This window comes from Oncorhynchus nerka, linkage group LG12 (assembly GCF_034236695.1).
Source record: "Oncorhynchus nerka isolate Pitt River linkage group LG12, Oner_Uvic_2.0, whole genome shotgun sequence".
NCBI lineage: Eukaryota > Metazoa > Chordata > Actinopteri > Salmoniformes > Salmonidae > Oncorhynchus > Oncorhynchus nerka.
This window is the reverse complement of record NC_088407.1, coordinates 10,246,887-10,273,665: the sequence shown is the minus strand read 5'-3', so window position 1 is coordinate 10,273,665 and position 26,779 is coordinate 10,246,887. Positions and strand designations below refer to the sequence as shown.

Sequence of the window (26,779 nt, the reverse complement as noted above, 5' to 3'; positions counted from 1 at the left end):
AACCTCAAATGGATTACAAACAGATTTAACACTGTACACCAACATAACCCCGGATGCCCTTGCATTTGCCTAGGCATTAACAGAAAATACACACATAAACGATACACGGTATGTCCATGGGATTGGTTTAAGCCTCACTTTCCCAAAGTAGATGAACCAACCAGATCCCCTTTTCTGGGGAACTGATCGAAACTGGGACCAGTATAGTTAGTGTGTCGCCAAAAAGAAACCACCTGACCTATTACTATTACACCTGTGCCACTTTGGTACAATAGCCTCAGTACATTGTGTCACCAGTTGATTGTGTGTTCATTCAGCTCTATATTAACACCACATGAAACCTCCCTCTGGGGTTACAGAACAGGTCTGGATAGTTTGCCACACACACTGGAATGGGCCAATAGAGAGGTGACGTTAATTATACTCCCAGAGAGAGTGAACTGAGGTGAATCATTCCTGTACATTACCAGACACCAGTGATCTTAGAAAACAAGTGCAACCAAGACAACCGCTCTGGTGAAATGGTTGCCCGGGCTTGTTTATCATAATAAAGGGCAAGGCCCTGTTCACCTGACTAGGTGGAGAAATGGATGTGGGGGGCGTGGCCAACTCCGCCTTCTCCGTTGCTGTTTTTAAAACCATTTTGTCTGCCATTTGCAATTCTAGACATTTTGCTATGGGGAAAAGAAAGCATTTTACAGTTTAATTAAGCTAGTTTCCTGCAATTCTACACATGTTGCCATGGCTTGTGTTGTGTTCTTATGCTACACTTCATGACCAAAAGCTTGTCAAACATCTCATTACAAATCATGGGCATTATTATAGAGTTTGTCCCCCTTTTGGTGCTATAACAGCCTCCACTCTTCTGGGAAGGCTTTCCACTAGATGTTGGATCATTGCTGCGGGGACTTGCTACTTACTTCCAATTCATCCACAAAAGCATTAGTGAAGTCGGGCAATGATGCTGGGCGATTAAACCTGGCTCGCAGTCGGTGTTCCAATTCATTCCAAAGCTGTTCACTCATGTGAAGGCCAAATTACAGAGGAGGAACTGCTTGAGGCAATTGGGGCCTTTACGGATGGGAAAACTCCAGGGCTGGATGGCATACCAGTGGAAGTATACAAAACTTTTTTTGGTATACTCAAAGGAACATTATTGGCTTGTTTTAACCACTCCTATATAAATGGTAGATTATCAGACACGCAACAAGAAGGTCTGATATCATTATTACTGAAACAGGACCCAAGTGGTATATATAAAGATCCAGTCCGTTTAAAACATTGGAGACCTCTTACACTTCAGTGTTGTGATGCAAAAATCATAGCAAAAGGCTTGGCACATAGAATTTTAAAAAATATTGTCAGATATTATTCATCCTAATCAGACAGGTTTTTAACATGGACGATACATTGGAGATAATATAAGACAAGTACTGGAAACAATAGAACACTGAAATATCGGTTTTCATAGCTGATTTAGAAAAGGCTTTTGATAAAGTACGACTGGAGTTTATATTTAAATGCCTAGAATATTTCAATTTTGGGGAATCTCTTATAAAATGGGTTATGTATAGTAACCCTAGGTGTAAAATAGTAAATAATGGCTACATCTCAGAAAGTTTTAAACTATCTAGAGGAGTAAAACAAGGTTGTCCACTATCGGCATATCTATTTATTATTGCCATCGAAGTGTTAGCTGCAAAGATAAGATCAAACAATAATATTAAGGGAATAGAAATCCGGGGCTTAAAAACGAAGGTGTCATTGTTCGCTGATGATTCATGTTTTCTTTTAAAACCACAATTGGAGTCTCTCCACGGCCTCTAGATACTTTTGCTATCCTCTCTGTATTAAAACCAAATTATGATAAATGTACCATATTACATATTGGATCCTTAAAAAATGCACATTTTACATTACCATGTAGTTTACCAATTAAATGGTCTGATGGAGATGTGGACATACTCGGTATACAAATCCCAAAAGAGAGAAATGATCTCACTCCAATAATTTTTTATGGAAAGTTAGCAAAAATAGATAAGATCTTGCTACCTTGGAAAGGAAAATACCTGTCTATTTGTAGAAAAATCACCCTGATTAACTCCTTAGTTATATCACAGTTGACCTATTTGCTTATGGTTTTGCCTACACCTAGTGACTTGCTTTTTAAATGATATGAACAAAAAATATTCAATTTTATTTGGAACGGAAAACCAGATAAAATTAAAAGGGCCTATTTATATAACGAGTATGAATTCGGTGGGCAGAAATGATTAAATATTAAAGCATTAGACCTCTCACTAAAGGCATCAGTCATACAAAAGTTATACTTAAATCCAAACTGGTTCTCATGTCTCATCCTATATTCAGGAAGGGTCTTTTCCCCCTTATTCAGATTACACCTGCTCACTTTCGGTTGTTTGAAAAGGAAATAATCTCCGAAATATCTGTATTTTTTAAACAAGCCTTAGAAAGTTGGTTGCAATTTCAGTTTAATCCACCTGAAAGGACGGAACAAATAGTACAACAAATATTGTGGTTAAATTCAAATATACTATTTGATTAAAAAAATTGTATTTATCGAAGAAATTTTTAAAAAAGGTATAATTTTAGTGAATGATATCATAAATAGGACTGGTGGAGTTATGTCACACATGCAGCTAACACAGACATATGGAAATGTCTGCTCTACCCAAAATTACAACCAATTAATTGCAGCATTACCACAAAAATGGAAGAGGCAAGTAGAAGGGGAAAAAAGTAAGGAACTTGTATGTCGGCCCTGTATTAAATAACATAAATGGTTAAAGAAAAGTGTGATAAATAAAAACATATACCAATTTAATTTAAGGACCAAAAAAATGACCGCTGTGCCATATAAATTGCAAAAATAGTTGGGAAGAGATTTTCGATGTACCCATTCCATGGCACATGGTTTATGAATTGGATACGCAAACAGCGCCGGATTCAAAACTTAGAATTTTTAAATAAAATTACGATACAAAATTCTTGCAACTAATAGAATGTTATATATATGGGGGATACAATCTTCCAAGCTCTGCAGAATCTGCTGTGAGGAGGCAGTGAGTCATTAGATCATTTATTTTGGTATTGGGGATCGGCGGTAGAGTTTTATGGGTATATTTTTAAAAAGTATGTATGTTCATATAGGTATGTGTGTACATATATATATGCATGCGTGTATGGATATATATATTTAATTTCAAATATAGTGGATTGGAAATGATGCAGACAATTACATTCAGCAACATTCTATCCGCAATATTAAGCTAAAAGAAAAAAGCTGTTCGATGGGGTTAAGGTCAGGGCTCTGTGCAGGCCAGTCAAGTTCTTCCACACCAACCTCGGCAAACCATTTCTGTTTGGAACTCCCTTTGTGCACTGAGGCATTGTCATGCTAAAACAGGAAAGGGCATCGTAAAGAATGTCATTGTATGCTGTAGCGTTAAGGATTTCCCTTCACTGGATCTAAATGTCCTATCCCGAACCATGAAAAACAGCCCCAGGCAATTCGTTATTCCTCCTCCAAACATTAGTTGGCACTATGCATTGTGGCAGGTAGGGTACTCCTGGCATCCTCCAAACCCAGATTTGTCCGTCGGACTACCAGCTGGTGAAGCGTGATTCATCACTCCAGAGAATGCGTTTCTACTGCTCCAGAGTCCAATGGCGGCAAGCTTTACGCCACTCCAGCCAATGCTTGGCATTGCGCATGGTGATCTTAGGCTTGTACTTAAATTCACACAGGACACCGGATAAGACAGGAGAAGTACTCCAGATATAACAAACTGACCCTAGCCCCCGACACAAACTACTACAGCATAAATACTGGAGGCTGAGACAGGAGGGGTCAGGAGACACTGTGGCCCCATCCGATGATACCCCCGGACAGAGCCAAACAGGAAGGATATAACCCCACCCACTTTGCCAAAGCACAGCCCCCACACCACTTGAGAGATATCTTCAACCACCAACTTACCATCCTGAGACAAGGCCGAGTATAGCCCACAAAGATCTCTGCCATGGCACAACCCAAGGAGGGAGCGCCAACCCAGACAGGAAGATCACATCAGTGACTCAACCCACTCAAGTGATGCACCCCTCCTAGGGACGGCACTCTATAGTGCTTTAGAGATTTATTCCCTCTAAAACAATATATAAAATGAGGGAATTATTCAAATGTAACTCTTATGTCAATTGCAATTAGGTCTATACTGGCTATAATGACTGGCACAGTGAACATACTCATAACAATGATACTGTAGTAGACAGCAAATTGACCTTAAGAATCTATAGCATGCAGGTGGGTCTGTAAAAAAAAAACTCAAGTAGAAGAAGATCAAAATAGCTGCACGTTGTGTTTATTGAATTAAATGGGGTGTAATAAAATGAGTTGTGAGTACGGGGGGTTGTCTCCCTCCCTCTTCTGTTGGCTTTGAGAGTTTATTTAGAAAGTGGGTTGGGGGAAGTGGCAGCAGGTTTTCCCAAACTCGTCTTCTGCACAGTAACTTTTTGCATTTTTATTTTGCAGGGGAAGCAAAATAGTTTTGCCAGGGCGGCTGTGATCCGCGGGAGGAGAGACTGTTTTTTCTTAGGCTCATCTGCAGCCACAGTACCTGAACAGGTGACAGAGAACAAGGCATGAAATCAGGGTCGTGTTCATTAGGGTACACAGTAGCAAAATATTTTGAAACAGAAAACAAAAACAAGCATTTGTTATTAGCGGACAAGGTCTCCCTGTTTAGTCAGCGTATCTTCCATTGTGCTCTAACCAGATAAGACCCACCGTCAGCACCATCTAGTCTCCGATCCTTACGGCCGCGCTGTGTGCGAAGACAAGTCACCTGTTGACTGACAGAAATGAGGACTTACTATCGTTCATAAGAGAGGCCATATTTCTTCTTCTGTGTTCTTAATTATTTCTCATTCTTAGGCTGACTTCCTCACTTACTTTTTTCACCTTCCTCTTCTTCTATTTTTCTTAGTAGAAACTGAATGTAGTCCGACCTGTTTCTGATAAACAAGCCCAAATAACAAAAACGGTGATCTGGATTTCTGTAAAATCCACCTGTGAAGGTGATGTCCTCGAGGTCTGTGGGAGAGGGCGCTGCTGATGGGCTTGGTGCTTTCAGAAAGGTAGCTAATTACCTGGGACTTCTCAGAGATGGCTGAGCTCACCCTGGTCTTTTCCAAACCAGTGCTGTCATCAGCCATCTCCTCTAGGTCCCTCTAGGGTTTTCTTTCTCCAAGCCAGGAGCTCCTCGGTGAGGGTGACGCTACTCCTGGAGGAGGTTGAGGAGTATGACCTCCCACTACCACGGCTCCTCCTGGCTCCAAATGGCCTTCGAAACTCCACGTCCTCTATGACTTGTGTGATGGTGTCCGCCATGCACTTGATGGCTGCCTCGCTACCAGAGCATGCGGCACGCAGTTGAGCCCGGTTGGAGTCCGAACGAGGACAATCTTTTAGCCGCAGTCTTCACGATGGCTTTCACCGCATCCTCACCACTGAATTGATGCTCTCTCTCCAGGCCAAAGACGACAGAGATGTCAGCATACTTCAGGGCATGCTGGACCTCCAAAAGAGATCCTTCATCAACCTGAAGGGTCATTGGCCTCCACTTGTCTGGGGGACTCTGAGGCTCAGTCGGCACATGATGCCCTGGAGAATAAACTTCAGAGTCTGGGGCTCATGACGGTGGCCCAGGGAGTGCTGCAAAGGAGGATGTGCTCCTTGCCTGGTAGGAGGGAGGGAATCTTCTCCAGGGGTCCTGCCTGTTCTTGGTGGGCATCAGGGAGCTGTCACTCATCTCGGAGACCTCAGCCCCCCACCTCTTTTCCAGAGTCTGGGCAGGAGCTGCCCATGCTGCCTGGGTTGAGGTGGAGGGGCTTTAGGGTATGAGACAGTCATGACACTTACAACCACCTCCTCTTTGTCCTTGGGTGAAGAGGAACACGGAGAGTCAGGGAACCTTTCCTGGCACCGAATCCAATCCTAAGAAAACACACTCATATTCTGAACTGGTTCAAAGCCACATCCATGTATAACACTATGCAGTATCTAGTACATTTACTATAATGGTAATACACTGGTTATTACTGGTCATATGGGCAAAACAGGTTATAAGTGTACCTTTCTGGATGATGAGCCTGGCCTTGTAATCGTCGTTGCAGGTACTGTTCAGGATGTCTCCCACCCTGGTGGTCAGGACCTGGCAGACGGCCCCTAGTCAAATCAAAATGTATTTAATACAGGGTTGTCAAACTCATTCCATGGAGGGCTAAGTCTCTGCGGGTTTTAGTTTTTTCCTTTCAATTAAGACCTAGACAACCAGGTTAGAGGAGTTTCTTACTAATTAGTGACCTTAATTCATCAATCAAGGGTGGAGTGAAACCCGGCCTTCTATAGAATGAGTTTGACATTTGATTTAAAGTAATTCTTCACACATAACATGTCTCCAAACACTGTATAGAAAAATAAGAAAAAAGAGGAGAGAAAATGAAAATACCATTACTGACAATAAGAGAAAAGAAAGAAGGGAATGTGCGGGTGCAAAAGACGGTAAAAACAACATAATAACTAACCTAGTGCCTCCTTGTTGTCATCGGAGAGGGAGCTGGAGGACTGGAGGGTAACTTTAGTGCCCTTCTTGATAGCTGGCAGGACACCTACAGAAAGAGGATCGTAGACATTAGTGGATCCTTCCACCATATATCGTTTTAGAATTCTATCAATAAATCCAGGTATTTTGGAAGTGGAGATGAATACTCACTGTAACTGGTTGTTTGAGTTAGAGTTTGAGGCAGTGCCAACATACCAACTACTTGGCGGCTTAGTTTTTTTCACCCTGACTTAGCCTCCTAGACTTTCTAGCCTTGATAACCTCTGTGGCCTTCTTTTCTGCCTTTGCTATATTTGCCTCTCGGCTGGGCCTGGGGCCTTGCGGGGGCTTCGGCACAAGGTTCTGAGACAAATAACAACAGTGGGAAATCTTATCACCATAGAAACCACATTTTCACCATAGGCATGATGGTACTGAGTGACATGTCACATAAGGGTTAACCTTAGAATTAGAATCAGAATTAAAATCTGAATTCCAATACTATTAGTTCTAACTAGTAGGTGGTCCATGTGTCTTAATGGCGTTATTATCGCGTTGTAAACTGGTTTTCAACCCGTCGTATTACTAGATTGCAACCAACTGGCCTCCGTGACAACCAGATGTTTTGCAACAGAACTAAAAGATGTTTCTTGCCTTTCGAGGCTATCCTGGAGGCAGTCTACCAGGGCTGGCAGGCTTAGTCCATCATGGCCAGCCAAATGGACATCTGCCTTTCGAGGCAGCTATCCTGGAGGCACCAGGGCTGGCAGGCTTAGTCCATCATGGCCAGCCAAATGGACATCTGCCTTTCGAGGGCTATCCTGGAGGCAGTCTACCAGGGCTGGCAGGCTTAGTCCATCATGGCCAGCCGAATGGACATCTGTCTGGAGCACTTGCTCTCTAGCACTAGCTTGGAGGGTCCCAACCTGGGGTATAGGAACATAAGGAAATACATAGAACTTAAGCCCTCCATTATTATGCCCACTTTTCCAGCTATAAACCATAACCTTAGAATTACAATCAGAATTAAAATCTGAATTCCAAAACTATTAGTTCTAACTAAACTCAGCAAAAAAAGAAACGTCCTCTCACTGTCAACTGCGTTTATTTTCAGCAAACTTAACATGTGTAAATATTTGTATGAACATAACAAGATTCAACAACTGAGACATAAACTGAACAAGTTCCACAGACATGTGAGTAACAGAAATAGAATAATGTGTCCCTGAACAAAGGAAGGGTCAAAATCAAAAGTAACAGTCAGTAACTGGTGTGGCCACCAGCTGCATTAAGTACTGCAGTGCATCTCCTCCTCATGGGCTGCACTAAATTTGGCAGTTCTTGCTGTGAGATGTTAACCCACTCTTAAAAAATTAAATAAGAAAATGTTATCCCACTCTTCCACCAAGGCACCTGCAAGTTCCTGCACATTTCTGGGGGGAATGGCCCTAGCCCTCACCCTCCGATCCAACAGGTCCCAGACATACTCAATGGGATTGAAATCCGGGCTGTTCGCTGGCCATGGCAGAACACTGACATTCCTGTCTTGCAGGAAATCACGCACAGAACGAGCAGTATGGCTGGTGGCATTGTCATGCTGGAGGGTCATGTCACGATGAGCCTGGAGGAAGGGTACCACATGAGGGAGGAGGCAGTCTTCCCTTTAACGCACAGCGTTGAGATTGCCTGCAATGACAACAAGCTCAGTCCGATGATGCTGTGACACACCGCCCCAGACCTTGACGGACCCTCCACCTCCAAATCGATCCTGCTCCAGAGTACAGGCCTCGGTGTAATGCTCATTCCTTTCGACGATAAACGCAAATCCGACCATTACCTCTAGTGAGACAAAACCGCGACTTGTCAGTAAAGAGCACTTTTTGCCAGTCCTGTGTGGTCCAGCGACGGTTGGGTTTGTGCCTATAGGTGACGTTGTGCCGATGTCTGGTGAGGAGCTGCCTTACAACAGGCCTACAAGCCCTCAGTCCAGTCTCTCTCAGCCTATTGCGGACAGTCTGAGCACTGATGGAGGGATTGTGCGTTCCTGGTGTAACTCGGGCAGTTGTTGTTGCCATCCTGTACTTGTCCTGCAGGTGTGATGCATGCCTAAGGCACGTTCATGCAGATGAGTAGGGACCCTGGGCATCTTTCTTTTGGTGTTTTTCAGAGTCAGTAGAAAGGCCTCTTTAGTGTCCTAAGATTTCACAACTGTGACCTTAATTGCCTACCGTCTGTAAGCTGTTAGTGTCTTAACGACCGTTCCACAGGTGCATGTTCATAAATTGTTTACGGTTCATTGAACAAGCATGGGAAACAGTGTTAAAACCCTTCACAGTGAAGATCTGTGAAGATATTTGGATTTTTACGAATTATCTTTAAAATACATGGTTCTGAAAAAGGGACGTTTCTTTTTTTTTGCTGAGTTTAGTAGGTGGTCCATGTGTCTTAATGGCTTTATTATCGCGTTGTAAACTGGTTTTCAACACGTCATATTACTAGATTGCATCCAACTGGTCTCCGTTACAACCAGACGTTTTGCAAACAGAACTATAAGATGTTTTCTTACCTTTTAGGGGGCTGTCAAGGGGGCAGTCTACCAGGGCTGGCAGCCTTAGTCCATCATGGTCAGTGATGTCTGTCTGGAGGACCTGCTCTCCAGCACTAGCTTGGAGGGTCCCAGCCTGGGGTATATGAACATAAGGAAATACATTTAACCTTAGCCCTGAATTAATTATGCCCACTTTTCCAACTATAAATCATATCAATCTGTTTTTACAGCATATAGGTTATACTACCAAGAAGATAGCCTCATTACATATCAAGAGGGATAGCCCCAGAATGAACAAACATTTTTTATCACTTATGAGACTTACTTTAGAATAATTTTTCTCAACGGTTTATGATTTCTATCCATTGTGCTTTCAGGAACCCTTCAGATTGGACCTGACATTTTTTAAAATAAACAAATACATTTTAAAATACATTTCAAACATTTTTTTACAACATCTTGGCCAGTTATGCTGTACTTACACAGAATGTCTTCTTTGTCCACTCAAAGTGATTTATTTGAACATGAGGATGACTGTCCTTTGCAAAGCATCAACTCAACTGAGGCAAAAGTAGCGCACTGAACATTTTCTTGAGTTCGTTTACGTCATAGGCTTCTATATCTCATCGTACATTATGACGTCAACTACAAAAGCACAGAGCGACCACTCCGGGAAATTAATGCATTTTTTCTGATCACATACGATATCTGAAAATGTTTACAATGTAACTCAATTAATTTAGGTTCAATGAGGTTTTATCGTATTATATGGATAAATGTTGCCCTCTGTTGGCCATAACTGATATATTATAGTCAAATAAATCAAATCATTGATGGGTTTGGTGAGGGAAGACAGATGTAGTAAGCTGATATGATCAAATGTCTATTTGTCCAAGACAGTCATTGTTACGCCTTTGCCCAAATTGCCCAATATAGCTTCATGTCACATATCTATCATAATGTATACAAACTGGATGAATGCAGGCTGTTGGTTTGTAAATGTTGTAAATAAATATGTATATAGTATGCATATGTAACAGTTGTTAAAGTACTATGTGAATTTCACCAGGTTCATATATTAATATGTCGTGTTGATTTGTTATTATGCATGCCTGCATCCTGGCTGAAGTGGAGTGTGTTCTTACGTTTTGCCCTGCATGCTCAAATCATTTTGTATCCTGAGAGAGGTAGTCACGTTTTTTATGTCTTTAGAAAAGTTTGATTTTTTTCAGTACAAAGTCATACACACAGTGTTTTGTTCATGAATAATGATGTGTATTTGGAGGTTACTCATAAGTGGATGGTATTGTTAAGATGCACTTGTAATTGTACTTTTTAGGATGATATCAACATTCTGAATTCAACATGTGGTTAATAGCTAGCTAAGGTATTAGCAGGCTATTTATTGTATGTGTGAACGATGGCTAGCTCCTCGAATGATCCCAGTCCCTCCTATTGTGTATCTAATGTAGAAAGAGGCCACGATTCGCAGAACATATGTGCTCTACAAATGTTTTATTTCCTTTTGGATGCAGATGCAGGATGCAGAGAGTGAGTTCTGCTTGATTAAAACTACCAGGTCTCCAAAGTCCACGTCTAGTCTCAATCAACCACACACAACGTAGAGTTACAGCGGTGCAGTATAGCACCGGTTACACATATTCGTATTATTGTTTCATTCACTTCATTCACTTATCTTTTTGACCTGCACTGTTGGAGTTCAGATCTTAAGAATTTCACTGTACCCTACAATTACATCTCCGACCGACTAATAATCTAATCGATTGAAATCTAATCTAAATTCAGATTTTTTTCTGGATGAGGAAACCTAGTCACACGTAGCTATAATTGACAGAAATCATAAATGTTTACATTATTGCTGAATAAGGTTATCAGTGTACTTTTTTCATACCAGTGTTGTCAAACAAGAAATTATGCCTACAATTTAGTTTAGGGCAGCGTGCGAAATCCCGATCGGCATTTGATGCAGATATTGAAAATCAAGATCGGCATTAAATTAGACGGTTCGTTTTCAGGTCGGTTTGTTGAGATTGCCTTTAAAATGGACCAATAGTGGCCACGAATACACGAGCACAGTGCTTCTAGACTGCCCCTGTGAACCTAGCTAGCAGTGATACTCGGGCCGATTTTAATTACATAAAAAATGTGCAGTATTGAGTAATTTTCAATATCTGCATCAATTGTAAATAAGAAACATATTTTTCTTTCCATAATGCTCACAAATAGCAGCCATGTTCGAGTATATTTTTGTTAAAATCTTTGCGAAAACCTTGTGCAATCTGGCTAGCTAACTAACACATTTAGCATTGCGTCAAGCTAACGCTAGTACTAGCACGGTCGTGTCAGTTAGTAGTTAACTTCTGCTAGCAGTGTGTCGCAGGTTGGTTCCGAGAATTACATTTTAGGTCAAGTTAGACCTTAGAAATGTCTTGCTCGTTATTAATTTGAGCCAACGTTATTTCTGAATATTCACCTTGCATTTGGAACCTATTTCCCTTTATAGCACTTTGCTGTCACACAGTTTGAATGAGGAGGCGGCTGCCATTGTTTGTGCGGAGAGTGAGGCATGATTCCTTGTTCAACTTGATTGAATCGTGCAACTGTCTAACTACTGTAAACTGAGTTGCAGGGTGGTTGCTGGTCCAATACTTGTTTTTAGCTAGGGAAATTGTAATGATTATGTGCCAAATGTATTCGCTTCCCTTTTTGCGTAGTGTCCAGCTTTGGCGGTGTGCGTGCGGCCTGCTACTAGCATTATTAGCAGCTAGCTAATGCTATGTAGGAATATACATTAGACGAGTGTTTCCCAAACACGGTCCGAGGGACCTCAGGGGGTTTTGCCGTAGCACTACACAGCTGATTCAAATAAGCGTCAAGCTTTGATTAAGTCAGCTGTGTAATGTTGGGGGGGAAACGTGCAACCCTTGGAGTCCCAAGGACCGAATATGGAAAACCCTGTGCTAGACGGTGATGTTTCACTAGGATTCAATTCAGAAAGTGAAATTACAAGAATTGGAATCCTCATGTAATATAACTAAGGTTAGATGGTGAGGAATTGTACATAGATTATTGAATTGGCATTTCAATTAACCTTCTGAATTTACTGTATTGTTGATACAGGCCCCCCCATCCCCTCCCCCCAAGTAGTCTCCAGTGTGTCCTAACTTCAACTAAAGCAAGTACCCCTTCTCTAGAATGGCAGAGAACGACGTTGACAACGAGCTGTTGGACGATGAAGAGGATGAGGAGCCTCAGTTTGCCCCGGAGACCGCCACACCTGCGGGCAAGGAGGAGGTAAAGGGCTCTTAGTCTCCATCCACAGCTCCGCCTTCCGAGACTTCCTGCTCAAACTAGAGCTGCTCCGCGCCATTGTCGACTGTGGCTTTGAACATCCCTATGAAGGTGAGCCTCACAGGCACTTCCCACCTTCAACCAAGGACTGTTTTTGACTTTGTCCATTCTGTGTGTCAAATGGCACCCTATTCCTGACATAGTGTACTACTATTGAGCTGGGCCCATAGGGCTTTGTTCAAAACGAGCGCTGTGTGTGACTGGGCCCTGGTCGAAAGTAATCCACAATATATAGGGTGTCATTTGGGACTCCGACTATGAGTTATACATGTATGCCCCTTCAAGCATCACATCATACTTAAACTGGTCATCTCTGTATACCTGTCGCAAGACCCACTGGTTGATGCTTATTTATAAAACCCTCTTAGGCCTCACTCCCCCTCCCCTATCTGAGATATCTACTGCAGCCCTCATACTCCACACACAACACCTGTTCTGCCAGTAACATTCTGTTAAAGGTCCCCAAAGCGCAAACATCCCTGGGTCGCTCCTCTCTTCAGTTTTCTGCCCCTAGTGACTGTACAGTTTTATCTCAATCTCTTCATTAAAAGACTCAATCATGGACACTCTTACAAAGCAGCCACAACTGTCAGTGTGGTGTGTTGTCTACCTTCTTGCCCTTTGTGCTGTTGTCTGTGCCCAATGTTTGTACAATGTTTTGTGCTGCTACCATGCTGTTGTCATGTGTTGATGTGTGTTTTGTCCTATATATATTTTTTTATGTTAAATCCCAGGCCCCAATCCCCGTAGGAGGCCTCTTGGTAGGCCGTCATTGTAAATACGAATTTGTTCATAACTAACTTCCCTAGTTACGTTTCTGTCTTTCAGTCCAACATGAGTGCATCCCACAGGCCATCCTGGGCATGGACATCCTGTGCCAGGCCAAGTATGGAATGGGCAAGACGGCTGTGTTTGTACTGGCCACCCTGCAGCAGATTGAGCCTGTGGACGGGCAGGTGAGTGGTTGAATAATGAAATTAATCTCTACATTGTGGATGCAGCAACTGAATTGCTGTTACATTCTCCCTCCTTTACTAAAAATAGCTTTCGATGGAGAATCCATTGAGTGCTTTGTAGTTTAGAATAGGCTTAATCTGTATCTGGGGATACTTGCATAAGAAAGTGCCTAATCGCCAACTTTATTTAACTTTTTTGGACTAGGCAAGTCAGTTAAGAACAAATTCTTATTTACAATGATGGCCTACCCCGGCCGAACCCTAATGACGCTGGGCCAATTGCAGTCTGAATTTGTTCTCCTTTTAATCTCACTGTTTACAATGCTGTTCTATCCTATTGGATAATCTTGTGTGCTTTTTTGTTTCTCTGCTGTCCAGAGAGCTCTGTATTAAACATCCTCCCCTACCTCTCTCTCTGTCTACCAGGTGTCTGTGCTGGTGATTGTAGTATCTGGGATCTACATCTGTTTATATTAGTTACTGTGCTGTTACTAAGCAGTAATGGATCTTGGAACAGGATGGGATAGATTGTGTGACTTAAGTAAGGATTTAGCCAAAATGTAGGGAATTATTTACATTTTATGTAGTCCTCAGATTTCAGGCTGAGTGGGTTGACTTTTTTTTGAGACGGCCATATAATTTTCCTATCGTCTCTCCCTCAGACATGAGGTGTGATGTTCAGGACATCTTCAGGCTCACACCCCACGAGGAGCAGTGCATGATGTTCAGCGCCACCCTAAGCAAAGAGATCCGTCCTGTCTGCCGCAAGTTCATGCAGGATGTACGTTGAAGGGTTTCTTATAACCCGTGGTTATGTACATGTTCTGAAACTTAAAGTTGCAGTTTTACACACACACACACACACACACACACACACACACACACACACACACACACACACACACACACACACACACACACACACACAGATGAACCCATCTCCCTAAATTGCACTTTGAAGAGGCAATCGGCAGTATAAACATTAATGAAGCATCTTCCTCGCCCCTGTTTTGGAGGGATAGGTCTGGAGAAATTTAACCACTCTGAAATTCGTAGAGCTATATGCAAGGACTGACCGTCAATGATATCAGAATTATCATTTTGACCATGTTTTGAGACTACATAGTTTATTTTTGCGTTTACTTTGTTTACAAGCAATGGAATGAAACAAGCTTGTATTTTGGGTTCTGGTGGGGTACGAAAGTTGAACTAAGCTCATGGGCATTTGTTATTCTTTTCATTTTAAATGTCTAAAAATTGATGTAGAAACTACTGATTGCCCCCTTTTTTTGTTTTTAAAATGATTTTGGATATGTCTTAATATTCATGTAATAAGTTCCAATCTAGCCTCTCTAAGCTTTGCCTGCTCGTGACTGTCTGTCTCACAAGTGGCCAGAGTTGACCCTCTCTTAACCTGGGTCTGGGGCTCTGGACATTTTCGTGAGGAACAGTCCTGGCATTAAAGCTGTGAATATTGAAAAATAAAGTTCTATCCAGCTCTAGTACTTGTAATTGATGTTCAAAAATCAGTAATTCCCAATGAAAGCCAAGACCCAATCCCAAATCTACCCCTAAACCCTATGCACTTAATAATATCTGAGATGACACATTTGTAGTTCTTCATTCACCAACACACAGAATGTGGTTTACTCCTGTTTTTCACTTAATGTGGCTCGGTTAATAAAACTGTCCCAAAGAGTGACACTTTCCCCATGTTCTATTCATTAGGACACACTAGCTAAATGTTTAGCACTGGAAGTCCTGGTAGTCCCTCCCTGTGTTCTGTTTGGTGCTTAATGAATATCTCCTGTAGCCCATGGAGGTGTTTGTGGACGATGAGACCAAGCTGACGCTGCACGGCCTGCAGCAGTACTACTGCAAGCTGAAGGATAGCGAGGAGAACCGCAAAGCTCTTCGACCTGCTCGAGTTCAACCAGGTACCAACAGAGGTCTTTTCAGAGAATTGAATGCTAAAACGTAATTTATTTTAGTTTTAATCTGAGTGAGTTGAATGTATTTTGTCCATGGATTTGAAAGTCACGTGTTTAAATACAATTTTACTCATTCAAGTGAACTAAGTCTATGCACCGACAAAGTTTCTGCCTGTGAGTTTTATGCCCTGTGTTTTTCGTCTTCAGAGTGTACATTTATTTGACCAGGGTAAAGCCAGGGTGCCATATCAGATGCAGCATGGATTTTGTGCCCCATGTTTGTCTTCGGTGTCTCACTGCCATTTTCTCCCTGTCTGAAGGTGGTGATCTTTGTGAAGTCTGTGCAGCGCTGTGTGGCTCTGTCTCAGCTGCTGGTGGAGCAGAACTTCCCTGCAATCGCCATCCACAGGGGCATGGCCCAGGAGGAGAGGTGGGTTCTGATGGAGAGGAAGAAATCACTGGCTAAACCCTACAGTCTATGCACTTGTTAAAATCTGAGCAGTTTTGATTGGTATAAGCAATATTAGGATATTGCTTACACTTCAAGTCATCTCAGATATTATTAAGTGCATAGGGTTTAGGGGTAGATTTGGGATTGGGTCTTGGCTTTCATTGGGAATTACTGATTTGGACAAAAGAATGTCCTCGGCTTTTCCGTCCTCTTATCAGTAAACCGATAAGTGGTTGAGGAGTGTCAATTCGTTAGTAGGCAAACGGTGTCCTCGCCTCCTGCTGAGGAAGCATAAGTGTCCTTTGCTGAAGTTGAGATCTACCCCTCCCCTTTCAATCAGCTGTTTACTCTGAGAAGCATGCACATATTTAAAACGATAAGTAGCATATCGTTTTTATCCATACAATATCTAGCTAAATGTCTTTTACTACTTTACACATTTTAATTTGGGATTCCACCCCTGTAAATGTCATTTGCATTATGTGTGAATGGAGTCTAATTTCATACAAGCACATTTCCTCCTCTCCTCAGTTACTGTTGACTTTTTTTTCAAAAGGAGAGGAATGAGGAGTTGCACAATCAAATTGAGAATCTCATTTACTTGCACATTTTCTATAATAGTCATGTAGCAGAAGCTGTTATCCAGATCGACTTAACAAGAACTTTCTCTCAGACAACATGTTTGTGGGTCACAGTTTCAGTGTACCCACAGGAGTGAAGCAGGATGTAGAATGCCTGTTCTACTTATTCTAAATCTATGGGTGCCCCCCTTCCTCCCCCAGGCTTTCCCGGTACCAGCAGTTCAAGGACTTCCAAAGGCGGATCCTGGTGGCCACCAACCTGTTTGGCCGAGGGATGGACATTGAGCGCGTCAACATCGTCTTCAACTACGACATGCCCGAGGATTCCGACACCTACCTGCACAGAGTGGCCCGTGCAGTGAGGTTCGGGACGAAATTCATTATTTCGGTCCATGGCCCTGTACAGCGGATGTTATCTAGAATCGAGATGAATCTAATGAATAAGTTGCTTTGATGGTAAGCTTGAAAGAAGAACAGACACATTTGGGCTAATTAGCTAATATCATGTCATCCGGTGAAGCTCCCTCAGACTACCCAAGTTCCCTAAACGCAACCACATTTAGAAGAAGAATAGCTTCCTGAATTCCTAGTGTAGCAATAAGCGCCCTCCTGATAATCACGTTTCCATGAATACCAAGGGGAACATGGCTTTAAAATACACACTTCCACCATCCTCCCTCCACAGGAATTGCAAAGCAATGCGATGTGACTAATAATTTATTCTGCAATGGTAGTGAGTGTATTGTCGGAGGGGGGGCTAGGCCGATCTGACCCTGATCAGGTCTGTGATTCAATAAGATACAGATTAAAAGGATCACCAGCACTGCTGCGTTAACCTCAAATGGATTACAAACAGATTTAACACTGTACACCAACATAACCCCGGATGCCCTTGCATTTGCCTAGGCATTAACAGAAAATACACACATAAACGATACACGGTATGTCCATGGGATTGGTTTAAGCCTCACTTTCCCAAAGTAGATGAACCAACCAGATCCCCTTTTCTGGGGAACTGATCGAAACTGGGACCAGTATAGTTAGTGTGTCGCCAAAAAGAAACCACCTGACCTATTACTATTACACCTGTGCCACTTTGGTACAATAGCCTCAGTACATTGTGTCACCAGTTGATTGTGTGTTCATTCAGCTCTATATTAACACCACATGAAACCTCCTCTGGGGTTACAGAACAGGTCTGGATAGTTTGCCACACACACTGGAATGGGCCAATAGAGAGGTGACGTTAATTATACTCCCAGAGAGAGTGATGAGGTGAATCATTCCTGTACATTACCAGACACCAGTGATCTTAGAAAACAAGTGCAACCAAGACAACCGCTCTGGTGAAATGGTTGCCCGGGCTTGTTTATCATAATAAAGGGCAAGGTCCCTGTTCACCTGACTAGGTGGAGAAATGGATGTGGGGCGTGGCCAACAGCGCCTTCTCCAACATTTTTAGAACCATTTTGTCAGCAGAAACAAAATTTGCAATTTTTAAAACATTTTGCTATGGGGAAAAGAAAGCATTTTACAGTTTAATTAAGCTAATTTCCTGCAATTCTACACATGTTGCCATGGCTTGTGTTGTGTTCTTATGCTACACTTCATGACCAAAAGCTTGTCAAACATCTCATTACAAATCATGGGCATTATTATAGAGTTTGTCCCCCTTTTGGTGCTATAACAGCCTCCACTCTTCTGGGAAGGCTTTCCACTAGATGTTGGATCATTGCTGCGGGGACTTGCTACTTACTTCCAATTCATCCACAAAAGCATTAGTGAAGTCGGGCAATGATGCTGGGCGATTAAACCTGGCTCGCAGTCGGTGTTCCAATTAATTCCAAAGCTGTTCACTCATGTGAAGGCCAAATTACAGAGGAGGAACTGCTTGAGGCAATTGGGGCCTTTACGGATGGGAAAACTCCAGGGCTGGATGGCATACCATTGGAAGTATACAAAACTTTTTTTGGTATACTCAAAGGAACATTATTGGCTTGTTTTAACCACTCCTATATAAATGGTAGATTATCAGACACGCAACAAGAAGGTCTGATATCATTATTACTGAAACAGGACCCAAGTGGTATATATAAAGATCCAGTCCGTTTAAAACATTGGAGACCTCTTACACTTCAGTGTTGTGATGCAAAAATCATAGCAAAAGGCTTGGCACATAGAATTTTAAAAATATTGTCAGATATTATTCATCCTAATCAGACAGGTTTTTAACATGGACGATACATTGGAGATAATATAAGACAAGTACTGGAAACAATAGAACACTGAAATATCGGTTTTCATAGCTGATTTAGAAAAGGCTTTTGATAAAGTACGACTGGAGTTTATATTTAAATGCCTAGAATATTTCAATTTTGGGGAATCTCTTATAAAATGGGTTATGTATAGTAACCCTAGGTGTAAAATAGTAAATAATGGCTACATCTCAGAAAGTTTTAAACTATCTAGAGGAGTAAAACAAGGTTGTCCACTATCGGCATATCTATTTATTATTGCCATCGAAGTGTTAGCTGCAAAGATAAGATCAAACAATAATATTAAGGGAATAGAAATCCGGGCTTAAAAACGAAGGTGTCATTGTTCGCTGATGATTCATGTTTTCTTTTAAAACCACAATTGGAGTCTCTCCACGGCCTCTAGATACTTTTGCTATCCTCTCTGTATTAAAACCAAATTATGATAAATGTACCATATTACATATTGGATCCTTAAAAATGCACATTTTACATTACCATGTAGTTTACCAATTAAATGGTCTGATGGAGATGTGGACATACTGCATACAAATCCCAAAAAGAGAGAAATGATCTCACTCCAATAATTTTTTATGGAAAGTTAGCAAAAATAGATAAGATCTTGCTACCTTGGAAAGGAAAATACCTGTCTATTTGTAGAAAATCACCCTGATTAACTCCTTAGTTATATCACAGTTGACCTATTTGCTTATGGTTTTGCCTACACCTAGTGACTTGCTTTTTAAATGATATGAACAAAAATATTCAATTTTATTTGAACGGAAAACCAGATAAAATTAAAAGGGCCTATTTATATAACGAGTATGAATTCGGTGGGCAGAAATGATTAAATATTAAAGCATTAGACCTCTCACTAAAGGCATCAGTCATACAAAAGTTATACTTAAATCCAAACTGGTTCTCATGTCTCATCCTATATTCAGGAAGGGTCTTTTCCCCCTTATTCAGATTACACCTGCTCACTTTCGGTTGTTTGAAAAGGAAATAATCTCCGAAATATCTGTATTTTTTAAACAAGCCTTAGAAAGTTGGTTGCAATTTCAGTTTAATCCACCTGAAAGGACGGAACAAATAGTACAACAAATATTGTGGTTAAATTCAAATATAGTATTTGATTAAAAAAATTGTATTTATCGAAGAAATTTTTAAAAAGGTATAATTTTAGTGAATGATATCATAAATAGGACTGGTGGAGTTATGTCACACATGCAGCTAACACAGACATATGGAAATGTCTGCTCTACCCAAAATTACAACCAATTAATTGCAGCATTACCACAAAAATGGAAGAGGCAAGTAGAAGGGGAAAAAGTAAGGAACTTGTATGTCGGCCCTGTATTAAAGAACATAAATGGTTAAAGAAAAGTGTGATAAATAAAAACATATACCAATTTCATTTAAGGACCAAAAAAAAGACCGCTGTGCCATATAAATTGCAAAATAGTTGGGAAGAGATTTTCGATGTACCCATTCCATGGCACATGGTTTATGAATTGATACGCAAAACAGCGCCGGATTCAAAACTTAGAATTTTTAAATATAAATTACTATACAAAATTCTTGCAACTAATAGAATGTTATATATATGGGGGATACAATCTTCCAAGCTCTGCAGAATCTGCTGTGAGGAGGCAGAGTCATTAGATCATTTATTTTGGTATTGGGGATCGGCGGTAGAGTTTGCGGGGTATATTTTTAAAAAGTATGTATGTCTATATAGGTATGTGTGTACATATATATATGCATGCGTGTATGGATATATATATTTACCCCAAAATATGGGGATTGGAAATGATGCAGACAATTACATTGGAAGCAACATTCTATCCGCAATATTAAGCTAAAAGAAAAAAAAAGCTGTTTGATGGGTTAAGGTCAGGGCTCTGTGCAGGCCAGTCAAGTTCTTCCACACCAACCTCGGCAAACCATTTCTGTTTGGAACTCCCTTTGTGCACTGAGGCATTGTCATGCTAAAACAGGAAAGGGCATCGTAAAGAATGTCATTGTATGCTGTAGCGTTAAGGATTTCCCTTCACTGGATCTAAATGTCCTATCCCGAACCATGAAAACAGCCCCAGGCAATTCGTTATTCCTCCTCCAAACATTAGTTGGCACTATGCATTGTGGCAGGTAGGGTACCCTGGCATCCTCCAAACCCAGATTTGTCCGTCGGACTACCAGCTGGTGAAGCGTGATTCATCACTCCAGAGAATGCGTTTCTACTGCTCCAGAGTCCAATGGCGGCAAGCTTTACGCCACTCCAGCCAATGCTTGGCATTGCGCATGGTGATCTTAGGCTTGTACTTAAATTCACACAGGACACCGGATAAGACAGGAGAAGTACTCCAGATATAACAAACTGACCCTAGCCCCGACACAAACTACTACAGCATAAATACTGGAGGCTGAGACAGGAGGGGTCAGGAGACACTGTGGCCCCATCCGATGATACCCCGGACAGAGCCAAACAGGAAGGATATAACCCACCCACTTTGCCAAAGCACAGCCCCCCACACCACTTGAGAGATATCTTCAACCACCAACTTACCATCCTGAGACAAGGCCGAGTATAGCCCACAAAGATCTCTGCCTTGGCACAACCCAAGGAGGGAGCGCCAACCCAGACAGGAAGATCACATCAGTGACTCAACCCACTCAAGTGATGCACCCTCCTAGGGACGGCACTCTATAGTGCTTTAGAGATTTATTCCCTCTAAAACAATATATAAAATGAGGGAATTATTCAAATGTAACTCTTATGTCAATTGCACTAGGTTAGGTTATTATAGCCTATACTGGCTATAATGACTGGCACAGTGAACATACTCATAACAATGATACTGTAGTAGACAGCAAATTGACCTTAAGAATCTATAGCATGCAGGTTGGTCTGTAAAAAAAAAACTCAAGTAGAAGAAGATCAAAATAGCTGCACGTTGTGTTTATTGAATTAAATGGGGTGTAATAAATGAGTTTTGAGTAGGGGGTTGTCTCCTCCCTCTTCTGTTGGCTTTGAGAGTTTATTTAGAAGGTGGGTTGGGGGAAGTGGCAGCAGGTTTTCCCAAACTCGTCTTCTGCACAGTTACTTTTTGCATTTTTATTTTGCAGGGGAAGCAAAATAGTTTTGCCAGGGCGGCTGTGATCCGCGGGAGGAGAGACTGTTTTTTCTTAGGCTCATCTGCAGCCACAGTACCTGAACAGGTGACAGAGAACAAGGCATGAAATCAGGGTCGTGTTCATTAGGGTACACAGTAGCAAAATATTTTGAAACAGAAAACAAAAACAAGCATTTGTTATTGGCAAGTTCAAGAAAGTTCCTCCTGTTTTAGTCCGCTGTCTTCCATTTAGTGGCTAATGAATAAGACCCTGATAACTTTATCATAGTCTCCGTCCTTACATTACAATAGTGTGCTGAAGACAGATGCACATGTTGACTGACAGAAATGAGGACTTACTATCATTGCCAAGAGGAGACACCTTGTTCTTCTTCTGGTTCTTGTTATTTCCTCGCTTCTTATTTCCTGACTTCCTCACTTCTTTTTTCATAGCCTCTTCCTTCTCTTTTTTCTTAGTAGAGAGAGAAACAGATATGAGTCGATGCCTCACAATCAAACAGCCCAAATAACAAAACGATCTACTGGTTCTTGGCCGTCTCACCTGTGTGGAGGTGATGTCCTCGAGGTCTGTGGAGAGGGCGCTGCTGATGGGCTTGGTGCTTTCAGAAAGGTAGCTAATTACCTGGGACTTCTCAGAGATGGCTGAGCTCACACTGGTCTTTTCCAAACCAGTGCTGTCATCAGCCATCTCCTCTAGGTCCTCTTCTAGGTTTCCCTCCAAGCCAGGAGCTCCTCGGTGAGGGTGACGTCACTCCTTGAGGAGGTTGAGGAGTGTGACCTCCCACTACCACGGCTCCTCCTGGCTCCAAAATGGCCTTGAAACTCCAGTCCTCTATGACTTGTGTGATGGTGTCCGCCATGCACCTGATGGCTGCCTCGCTACCAGAGCGTGCGGCACGCAGTTGAGCCCGGTTGGAGTCCGAACGCAGGGACAATCTTTTAGCCGCAGTCTTCACGATGGCCTTCACCGCATCCTCACCACTGAATTGGATGCTCTCCTCCAGGCCAAAGACGACAGAGATGTCAGCATATTTCAGGGCATGCTGGACCTCCACAAAGAGATCCTTCATCAGCCTGAAGGGGTCATTGGCCCTCCTTGTCTGGGGGGACTCTGAGGCCTCCAGTCGGCACATGATGCCGTGGAGAATAAACTTCAGAGTCTGGGGGCTCATGACGGTGGCCGAGGGAGTGCTGCGAAGTAGGATGTCCTCCTTGCCTGGTAGGAGGGAGGGAATCTTCTCCAGGGGGTCCTGTCTGTTCTTGGTGGGCATCAGGGAGCTGTCATTCATCTCGGAGACCTCAGCTTCCCCCACCTCTTCTTCCAGAGTCTGGGCAGGAGCTGCCCATGCTGCCTGGGTTGAGGTGGAGGGTTTAGGGTATGAGACAGTCATGACACTTACAACCACCTCCTCTTCGTCCTTGGGGGAAGATGAACACGGAGAGTCAGGGAACCTTTCCCTGGCACCGGAATCCAATCCTAAGATAACACACTCATATTCTGAACTGGTTCAAAGTCACATCCATGTTTTACACTATGCAGTATCTAGTACATTTACTATAATGGTAATACACTGGTTATTACTGGTCATATGGGCAAAACAGGTTATAAGTGTACCTTCTGGATGATGAGCCTGGCCTTGTAATCGTCGTTGCAGGTACTGTTCAGATGTCTCCCACCCTGGTGGTCAGGACCTGGCAGACGGCCCTAGTCAAATCAAAATGTATTTAATACAGGGTTGTCAAACTCATTCCATGGAGGGCTAAGTGTCTGCGGGTTTTAGTTTTTTCCTTTAATTAAGACCTAGACAACCAGGTTAGAGGAGTTTCTTATTAATTAGTGACCTTAATTCATCAATCAAGGGTGGAGTGAAACCCTGCAGAAACCCGGCCTCTATAGAATGAGTTTGACATTTGATTTAAAGTAATTCTTCACACATAACATGTCTCCAAACACTGTATAGAAAAATAAGAAAAAAGAGGAGAGAAAATGAAAATACCATTACTGACAATAAGAGAAAAGAAAGAAGGGAATGTGCGGGTGCAAAAGACGGTAAAAACAACATAATAACTAACCTAGTGCCTCCTTGTTGTCATCGGAGAGGGAGCTGGAGGACTGGAGGGTAACTTTAGTGCCCTTCTTGATAGCTGGCAGGACACCTACAGAAAGAGGATCGTAAACATTAGTGGATCCTTCCACCATATATCGTTTTAGAATTCTATCAATAAATCCAGGTATTTTGGAAGTGGAGATGAATACTCACTGTAACTGGTTGTTTGAGTTAGAGTTTGAGGCAGTGCCAACATACCAACTACTTGGCGGCTTAGTTTTTTCACCCCTGACTTAGGCTCCCTAGACTTTCTAGCCTTGATAACCTCTGTGGCCTTCTTTTCTGCCTTTGCTATATTTGCCTCTCGGCTGGGCCTGGGGCCTTGCGGGGGCTTCGGCACAAGGTTCTGAGACAAATAACAACAGTGGGGAAATCTTATCACCATAGAAACCACATTTTTCACCATAGGCATGATGGTACTGAGTGACATGTCACATAAGGGTTAACCTTAGAATTAGAATCAGAATTAAAATACTATTAGTTCTAACTAGTAGGTGGTCCATGTGTTTTAATGGCGTTATTATCGCGTTGTAAACTGGTTTTCAACCCGTCGTATTACTAGATTGCAACCAACTGGCCTCCGTGACAACCAGATGTTTTACAACCAGATGTTTTGCAACAGAACTAAAAGATGTTTCTTACCTTTCGAGGGCTATCCTGGAGGCAGTCTACCAGGGCTGGCAGGCTTAGTCCATCATGGCCAGCGGAATGGACATCTGCCTTTCGAGGGCTATCCTGGAGGCAGTCTACCAGGGCTGGCAGGCTTAGTCCATCATGGCCAGCGGAATGGACATCTGCCTTTCGAGGGCTATCCTGGAGGCAGTCTACCAGGGCTGGCAGGCTTAGTCCATCATGGCCAGCCGAATGGACATCTGTCTGGAGCACTTGCTCTCTAGCACTAGCTTGGAGGGTCCCAACCTGGGGTATAGGAACATAAGGAAATACATAGAACTTAAGCCCTCCATTATTATGCCCACTTTTCCAGCTATAAACCATAACCTTAGAATTACAATCAGAATTAAAATCTGAATTCCAAAACTATTAGTTCTAACTAAACTCAGCAAAAAAAACGCCCTCTCACTGTCAACTGCGTTTATTTTCAGCAAACTTAACATGTGTAAATATTTGTATGAACATAACAAGATTCAACAACTGAGACATAAACTGAACAAGTTCCACAGACATGTGAGTAACAGAAATAGAATAATGTGTCCCTGAACAAAGGAAGGGTCAAAATCAAAAGTAACAGTCAGTAACTGGTGTGGCCACCAGCTGCATTAAGTACTGCAGTGCATCTCCTCCTCATGGGCTGCACTAAATTTGGCAGTTCTTGCTGTGAGATGTTAACCCACTCTTAAAAATTAAATAGGAAAATGTTATCCCACTCTTCCACCAAGGCACCTGCAAGTTCCTGCACATTTCTGGGGGAATGGCCCTAGCCCCTCACCCTCCGATCCAACAGGTCCCAGACATACTCAATGGGATTGAAACCGGCTGTTCGCTGGCCATGGCAGAACACTGACATTCCTGTCTTGCAGGAAATCACGCACAGAACGAGCAGTATGGCTGGTGGCATTGTCATGCTGGAGGGTTATGTCACGATGAGCCTGGAGGAAGGGTACCACATGAGGGAGGAGGCAGTCTTCCCTTTAACGCACAGCGTTGAGATTGCCTGCAATGACAACAAGCTCAGTCCGATGATGCTGTGACACACCGCCCAGACCTTGACGGACCCTCCACCTCCAAATCGATCCTGCTCCAGAGTACAGGCCTCGGTGTAATGCTCATTCCTTTCGACGATAAACGCAAATCCGACCATTACCTCTAGTGAGACAAAACCGCGACTTGTCAGTAAAGAGCACTTTTGCCAGTCCTGTGTGGTCCAGCGACGGTTGGGTTTGTGCCTATAGGTGACGTTGTGCCGATGTCTGGTGAGGAGCTGCCTTACAACAGGCCTACAAGCCCTCAGTCCAGTCTCTCTCAGCCTATTGCGACAGTCTGAGCACTGATGGAGGGATTGTGCGTTCCTGGTGTAACTCGGGCAGTTGTTGTTGCCATCCTGTACTTGTCCTGCAGGTGTGATGCATGCCTAAGGCACGTTCATGCAGATGAGTAGGACCCTGGGCATCTTTCTTTTGGTGTTTTTCAGAGTCAGTAGAAAGGCCTCTTTAGTGTCCTAAGATTTCACAACTGTGACCTTAATTGCCTACCGTCTGTAAGCTGTTAGTGTCTTAACGACCGTTCCACAGGTGCATGTTCATAAATTGTTTACGGTTCATTGAACAAGCATGGGAAACAGTGTTAAAACCCTTCACAATGAAGATCTGTGAAGATATTTGGATTTTTACGAATTATCTTTAAAATACATGGTTCTGAAAAAGGGACGTTTCTTTTTGCTGAGTTTAGTAGGTGGTCCATGTGTCTTAATGGCTTTATTATCGCGTTGTAAACTGGTTTTCAACACGTCATATTACTAGATTGCATCCAACTGGTCTCCGTTACAACCAGACGTTTTGCAACAGAACTATAAGATGTTTTCTTACCTTTAGGGGCTGTCAAGGGGCAGTCTACCAGGGCTGGCAGCCTTAGTCCATCATGGTCAGTGATGTCTGTCTGGAGGACCTGCTCTCCAGCACTAGCTTGGAGGGTCCCAGCCTGGGGTATATGAACATAAGGAAATACATTTAACCTTAGCCCTGAATTAATTATGCCCACTTTTCCAACTATAAATCATATCAATCTGTTTTTACAGCATATAGGTTATACTACCAAGAAGATAGCCTCATTACATATCAAGAGGGATAGCCCCAGAATGAA

At 42.5% G+C, this 26,779-nt stretch overlaps 1 protein-coding gene and 1 pseudogene across 1 annotated transcript in view; both read left to right on the top strand.

Moving 5' to 3' along the window:
• Positions 1–26,779, top strand: part of LOC115124437 (pyruvate carboxylase, mitochondrial-like) — a 671,386-nt gene that overhangs the window by 361,796 nt on the left and 282,811 nt on the right. The gene's annotated exons all lie outside the window — the stretch shown is intronic.
• Positions 12,373–16,918, top strand: LOC135559627 (ATP-dependent RNA helicase DDX39A-like; annotated as a pseudogene).